Below are 8,378 nucleotides of genomic sequence, written 5' to 3'. Positions count from 1 at the left end.
AGTAAGGTTTACACTTAGGCAAGAAATACCAAATGTACAAGTGCAAACTAAGTGAAACTTGGCTCAATAGCAGTAACTGTGAGAGGAATCTTGAAGACAATCTCTTAAATAAGTGGACCGTCATTTAAATATGTCCAGCAGTATGTAGCAGCAGCCAAAAAAGCCAATGCAATCCTAGGTTGTATTAACAGAGGGATAGAATCAAGATGATGTGAAGTATTAATATCACTTTATAAAGTCTTAGTAAGACCACATTTCACATATTGCATCCAGTTTTGGTCACCAAAAAATGTTGAGACTCTGGAAAGGGTGCAGAGAAGAGCAACAAAGATGATTAGGGGGCTGGAGGCTAAAACATATGAAGAACAGTCACAGGAATTGGGTATGTCTAGTCTAGTGAAAAGAAGGACTAGGCTAGAATGATAGCAGTGTTCTAATATTTGAGGGGCTGCCACAAAGAAGAGGAGATCAACCTATTCTCCAAAGCACCAGAAGGCAAGGCAAGAACTAATGGATGGAAATTAATTAAAGAGAGAAGCAACCTAGAACCAAGGAGAAACTTCCTAACAGTGAGAACGATTAACCAATGGAATGGCTTGCCTTCAGAAGTTGTAGATGCTCTATTACTGGAGGCTTTTAAGAATAAACTGAACAGTCACTTGTCTGAAATGTTATATAGGGTGCTATATAACACTGCTTGAGTAAGAGGTTGGACTAGAAGACCTCTACACTCCCTTCCAACTCTGTTATTCCTTTATTCTGTTTCCAATTTATTTATTTGTTTGTTTGTTTGTTTGTTTATATTTATATACCGCCCTTTTACCGAAGGACTTGGGGCGGTGAACAGCCAACAGATAAAACACAAGAAAATACAAAATTTAAAAACAGTATTAAAATCCAATTAAATTAATTTGGCCCACAATTAAAACACCCCTATATTAAGACCGATAATTAACAATTTAAGAATTAAAACAATTTAAAAGAGTTAGGCCAGCCCGGCTTGCTGGAATAAAAACGTCTTTAGGGAACGGCAAAAGGTGCGAAGATCCGGGATCCGCCGTATCTCTGTGGGCAGTCATTCCAGAGGGTAGGTGCCCCCACATAGAAGGCTCTCCCCCTGAGGGCCGCCAGTCGACATTGTTTGACCGATGGCACCCTGAGGAGCCCCTCTCTGTGGGAGCGTACTGGTCAGTGGGAGGCTATCGGTGGCAGAAGGCGGTCTCGTAAATACCCACAATCCCACAATCATGAGTTGTGTAAAATAAGCAGACTTTTAAATATTATGCTGGTAGAAGTTGGCAGTTTCACATTTTGGGTTGGGTTTTTTTTTTCTAAGTTTCGATAATTTTGTTTACATTTTTGTCATGTTGGCTCTTTTTCAAGTTAGTTTTGATCACTTGCCTATTGGAAGGCACAGTGTAATAGTGGTTGGCCTAAGAAAGAGAAAAGGAAGGAACTGGTCCTTTTAGTCCTTTCCCACAATCAATTGGATAGGGGTAGAGCTCCGGGAACATAATTTGCTTTCTCTTCTCACCTGAAAAAGCTTCAGATGTTAGAAGCACTCTCTTAAACTAGATTATCCGCTAGTGGAAAATAGTAAAAGAAATTTGTGGTGGAGGTCATAACAGTTTTTTTGTAAAGGCAAAGACATTCTTGAGTTATCTATGACTCTTGAAGACTATAAAGATACAGCAGCACAATTATTTCCTTCTATCCTGTGTAATTTTAGAATCTATTCCTTATGCCTCATGCCTGCCTGTCTTTTGTGCTCACTTTTTTTCCATCAAGAGATACTGAAGAACCTGGTAGGAAAACAGAATGGTTTAAAATAGGAATTTGTGCATTTCTTTTTTATTGCATCCCAGATTCCAAGCTGAACCCTGTTGTCTTGGAGATATTTTGTGGCTGCCTGAGTTGAAACAAGATTCCTACTAATGTGATCAAAAACAAACCTGGATCTTCATGAGTAATTTGATGCTGAATAGCAATAGCAATTTGAGGCTGAATAGCAGACACCATGTCTGCCAAAATTTGCAATTTTGCTTTTGTTTTCAAACCATAAATACCAGGGTGTAGAGCTGTGGAGAGATGTTGAGTGCACTAGGGGAAGTTTGGGCAAAATAGCAGAAGTCCTATAGAGCATCAGAAATAAATATGGTAGATAGATAGCTAGATTACCATCAGTTCACCTCAGCCATCTCTGATGGGAAGACAAATACTTGGATTGTATCAACATGAATCAAGACCTGTGAATATTAGCTGTATCATTAACAGATCCCATCAGGCTGGGAAAGTGGCTTTAGACTGGGAGGAGAAATTCCAGTCTGTTCCATTGATGCCCACAATCTGCTTGAAACATGCTGGAAGGTTGTAGAACTATTTCCATTCAACACTGAAAATATTCAGTGTTTTAAGAAATTACTTTATGAAGTGAGGGGAAACATAAAACCTCCTACTTTTTAGCTTCTATGCTCTCTTCTACTTGTTCTTCAGTTAGTTTGGTTGGAAATCTATTTTTTTTTAGTGCATTATACTCAACTCTGGTTTTAAAAACATACAATGCAATGCCTTAAGTCTGGACCTTAAATAATCCTTTCCTGCACCTGTGCTGACCTGTACATGTGTGCTCCAGACTATTGCTGTGTTCTTTCACTACTGTAATTTAACTCTGAGTGTAGAGAATTTTTCTTATTGTCAATGTGGTACTCAGTGTTAATGCTAGATTTATGCCTGTTTTTAAGCAATTCCTACTGAGCACATATAATACTCGATATATTTCAGCTTTTGAGTCTGTGACATATTTGCATCTGTAATCATTTCGGCTTCATTGTGTTGATTTCTGCCATAACTATTTCATGCCATCTTTACAAACTTAACCAACATGAAGCAGATCTTTTAAGATTTTAGTATGGTGCCTCACAGCTAGTAGAGAATCAATCTGTACCCATATGGAAACACTCTTTCTCCAGTGAGTTGTCTTCCCTCTGGATACTCGAATGGAGTACAGGCCTCCCAGATGTGGTAATACCATACTCACTGGCATGAGGTATGTTTTTTCTTCCATCTTTGGACTTTTGTAGATTAGATTAGACTTCCCTAACTCAGTGCTTTCCAGATGTGTTAGGTTCAGCATCCAGAAAGTTCAGTAATGACTATGATGGTTAGGGAATCCTTCTTCACCTCTAGAGAACGCCCACCCTAGATTAGGCTTTAATTTGATTAACTCATTTTATTGATTGTCACATTCAAACAAGGGTGGGATCAGTAACTCCGTGATGTTTTGTAGTGGTGCCAGAGGTATTTCGAGTTGACAGATTTGGGATTTCTGTCTTCATTTTGTAGCAAAATCTTCACAGAGCTGCAGTTTGGAAATAGTTCAGAATTATGCATGTTTGAAATTTTTCTACCATCACCACTGCTCATTCCCAAAAATTATTGTCTACAGTCTGAATTTTTTATTTGCTTATGCAGATCAGCTAAATTTGCATTTTTTTCCCTTCTATCTTGATCACTCAGAAAACAAAATATCACTCTTGAAAAAATTATTCACTGTGGATTTTTTTTTCAAATTTCATCTACATGGAAGGTACAATTATCTAATTCTGACACACAAGCATCCCTAATTATATTAACTTTTTCAAAACACAAAATTAAAAGGAGGCAAACATCTAAAATTCTGCATAATCAGAAAGTTAGCATCACTCCTTCAGAAAGAACTATAAATGTCAACCAATTTAGTGCAAAGTTGTTATTGTTAAATGTCTATGGAGGTCATGATTGTCTCAAAGGTGCTTTTTCAAAAAGCAACCGGACTTTCTTTGTTTTTTCTTGAAGATGGTTCATTTCTCATCCAAGAAGCTTCTTGGATAAGAACTGAAGAACTGAAGAAGCTTCTTGGATGAGAAGCAAAACATCTTCAAGGAAAAACAAAGAAAAGACAGTCCAGTTGCCTTTTGAAAAAACACCTTTGGGGGGTTGTTGTTACTTGATTAAATTTAATTAGAGAGGTAATGATTGCGGATGTCTCATGATAATCATTTTGAGATTCAGCCCCAACTTCCATCTTGGGCTAAACTTGGACAACTTTCATATTGGGCTAAATAAAATTGGCAGGGTTTCAGAAGTTCTCAGTCAAAGTCAAAATAGAACCAGGTGATACAAATCTAGTGAACAACTCCCAGAACGGAAGATAAAACTATGATTGGCAGATTCTATGGAATGAATGCCCATGGTTCCAGCTTCTTAAGTACAGATTTAATTATTTCTCTTAAATATCATAAGCAAAAGGCTCAGACTTTGAAATTCCATCTTAGATATGGGTCTTGCAATTCAGTCTTTAATAGGGTATGCTTAATACCTTCCCCAATTTCACTACTTTCAAGATGTTATTGGAGTTAACCTGGTAATATAAAGCAAATAAATGTATTGATTAAGTACCATCAAATTGGTGTCAGCTCTTAGTGACCTCATAGGTTGTTTCCAGATGGTCTTTCTTCAGCTTTAGATCTCTAAATGGTACATTAATTGCTGCTGTAATTGAGTCCATCCGTCTCGCCACTGGTTATCATCTTCTTCCCTGCATCATCATATGTATTTATATCTAGTATATGTTTATTTTTTCATAAGTTCACCATACATAGTAAAATGTCCCTTCATGCTTTTCACATTTTCAACAATAATTTTACAGGTAACTTTATACATCTTAGATAATCTCTCTAGGGACATGTACTATAGTACATAATTTTATAAATGAATGATGCTAAACTTTGAAGATACAGGCATGTCAGTTGTTTCATTATGTTTCTACAATATTTTATTATTATTATTATTCTGTTCATTTGTATCTGAATCTCAGTAAGTGCCTGGAGAAGTCTCTGCAGTTTTTTTGGCAAAATATTTCAGACCTGGCTTTCTATTGCCTCCTTCCTTGGGTTGAGAGAAAGTGACTGGCCATAGGTCATCCAGCTGGCTTCGTGCCCAAGATGGGCCTAGAACTTACACGCTCCCAGCTTCTAGGTTGCTGCCTTAATCACCACACCAAACATTTTATTATTTTATTTTATTTTATTTTATTTTATTTTATTTTATTTTATTTTATTTTATTTTATTTTATTTTATTTTTTATTTTATTTTATTTTATTTTATTTTATTTTATTTTATTTTATTTTATTTTATCCAGATCTCAGAGTCATACAGTATCTGTTCCAACATTTTGGCCTTTCATGGGGCAAAGTTAGCACTCCACTATCAAAGAAAGGCCAATCTTTTCTCTCCAAAAGAATCCTATGTTTAGAGCAAACATCTGTGCTGGTCTTGATGGAGAGGCAGAGGAATGGAGCACGCACCCTCTGCTGGGAAGAAAGAGTTTTCTTCATTCATTAGGATACTGTGGACTAATAGAAGAAAAATATTTATGTTTTATTAAATTACTCTGCTAGTTCAGATCGTGTAACGTGCCTAAGATTTAAACAATGATCCTGTTCTGGAGGAATGTAAGACTGAGATTGATGAGATAAACTTTTACTGGGAAGATCTCTCCGAGTTCACAAACTTGCTTTCCTTATTTAATTAGAAATTAATTGAAAACACTCCTGTCTCGATAGTTCTATCCCCAAAACCTGATTTTTTCGCAATAGATTATTTTCTTAAAATATCCCCACCAGTTTGACTATAATTATGTCACTTCAGGTCCTCTTGAAATAAAATCAGTCATGAAGATCAGAGATTAATAGGAATAGAAAGTAATGTGTGAAACCACAGCACACCCAAGCCTTCCCTTTCTTTCAAGAACGAAATGAAATGCAAATTGCATAGATAAAATATGAGCTGAATGGAATGGTTTTGTTAGCTGAATTATGGCTGGTAAGGAAGAAAATTAATGCAGAATGAAAATGTTAGAGCTAGGTAATACAGGGAAAAGGCTGCATTAAAATTAGTCTGGTATACTGAACATAATGAAATGATCATACCCAATTTCACCTCGGCTTTATCACCAAATATAGTACACCTTATGTCATATTTTTATAAGTATTTATATAGAAAGAGAACCACAAGCCTGTAAACTGAGCTTGTGTCAGGCTGGCTGTTCTCTTTTCAAGTTTTCTTTTATGGATTTCCACAGGTTGAAGTGGTTATATGATTTCAGGCCACCATATGTACCAACTTTTAGCATTGGATTTTATTCGCTTTTACCATTTTGCAGTAATTAGTCAATCACTGTTGGAGACTGAGAACCAAAATACATCCATGTTTAAACTAGTGGTAAGCTGGAGTGTTCGACTTAGCTTTGTAGATCTTTTTTCTAGCAATTATTTGAAACTGCAAGCAAAGATCAAATCAGTTTTAAACAGTCAACCAAGCAACTTTTGGATTTCACCTGGCAGTTCAGCAGCCTTCCTGAGAACAATACAATACTGACAAGGAGTGTCCTAAGTTTACTCCTAAAAATTGTCAGGTTCTTTTCTTTTGCTTTCCTTTCTAGCAGAAGTTAAAAAAAAAAAGAGGGGCAGGTTTTTAGCATTTGTTTTCTGAAAATTGTATCATTCATAAAATTACAATTATTTATTTTAGATTTGTGAAATCTTATGCTATGAAGTTGAGGATACAGTACTTATCCCTAGGAGGCAAATCTGGTACACATTTCTAAAATGTGGCCATTGAGAAAGTTGGAGGCGTCTTTTGAAATATTGATGATCACATGAAATAATGGAGTGAATTATTGGCATGATATAGTTCTTCATGTTCAAAATATATTTGTGAAGAAAATTTCAACTCAGTTTGATTATGTTCACTAGCCAATGCTCAACTTCACACACTCATTACACTAAACAACAATATTTAAAAAATCTTGCCTTATTCTACAAATGAAATTTGAATCGTTGATTTACAATGACTTTACTGCATAGATAAAATGAGGATGACTCCTGTACGTTAGTTGTAAAAATTGAGACAAGCCACTAGAGGTTGTAAAGAGGTACAACTTCTTCCCTTTCAGCCCTTTTGTGGTTGTCTGGATTTTTCTTGTCAAGATATTGTAACCTTACTAGGGCAGAACTTGATAGTTGCGGTTTCAAAAGGAATGGATGGATAACAATTCTAGGAAAGATTCTAGGAATTGCTGCAGTTGCCAAAAAAAGCTAATGCAGTTCTAGGTTGCATCAACAGAGGAATAGTATCAAAATCTTGTGAAGTTTAGTACTACTTTATACTGGTAAGACCAAACTTGGAATACTGCATCCAGTTTTTGGCCAGCACTATACAAAAAAGATGTTAAGACTCTAGAAAGAGTGCAGAGATAATGGTGTTGCAGTGGTTGGGTCCCTAAATGTTTCACAACAGAGAAGTAAAATAATATCATTTTATTGCCTTATTTAATGAATTTGCATCTTGGAGTGTAGTTCTTGCATCTCAACCCAGGAGCAACCCTGAAATTGCTGCTTATTTTATTCCCAATTTTTTGTTCCAGAAAGGGGAGGGGGGAATCTTGGAACTATTCAGCAAAGAGGTGTTAATATTACTTTATCCATGTTCCAAAGAAGCCAACAGAATCACTTTTAATGTATAAAATATTTATATTTGGATGGGATTATTTTCTTAAAACATGGGGGGGGGGTTTTCCATCAGGGGTCCCTTCAATCTAAAAATGAGATGGCAATAGATATAAAAGCTGTAAATTAGCCAGAGCATCGCAGGAGGAAAATTAAGTTCCAAACTGATGACAAGATTAATATGCAGTTGATGGGAAGCACTTTCACACCAGGGTGCCAACAAATAAACACAATTCAAAAATACCATCCCTGCTGAAGGGGAGGATTTCCTGAGACAGAGAGCTCCAGGCCCTCTGCACCATAAAGGTCTCATAGCCTGAATTCCTAAAGTGGAACTTGATAGGGAAGATGGTGGTGGGAACAGGAAAGTAGGAGGTCACATTTCAAGGGTAACATTTTCAGTATAGAAAAACGAAATGGGGAGAAATGCGGGAAAGTTGTGTGGGCTGCACATAGAAACCGGAAGGTCAAGAGAGAGCAGAGTCATGGCAGAAGATTTGCCTGATTGGAGTGCTAAGATAGCTACTTAGCCCCAAGGCAAAGAAGAGGGCGCCATTTCCCTTCTGCCAAGTATGTGGATGCCGTTCCTAAGGAGAGCTTTTAAAAGTAATTACCAGGCTAGAGAAGAGAATTAATGTTGCTTCCAAAATGTAATCTACTTAAAGATGCGATCACATCTTCTTCTCTAAGTTTAGGGTAATTTTCTCTCAAGCACATAAGCTTTCATCATCTGTGGAGACTTTAATAGGTTTTGGAACTTCTTGACAATAACTGACAATGACATTTATTTTATTTATTTTATTTTATTTTATTGAATTTCTATACCGCCCT

Source organism: Pantherophis guttatus, chromosome 2 (genome assembly GCF_059756535.1).
Source record: "Pantherophis guttatus breed Tessera chromosome 2, ASM5975653v1, whole genome shotgun sequence".
NCBI classification, from domain to species: Eukaryota; Metazoa; Chordata; class Lepidosauria; order Squamata; family Colubridae; genus Pantherophis; species Pantherophis guttatus.
This window is presented reverse-complemented; position numbering follows the sequence as displayed.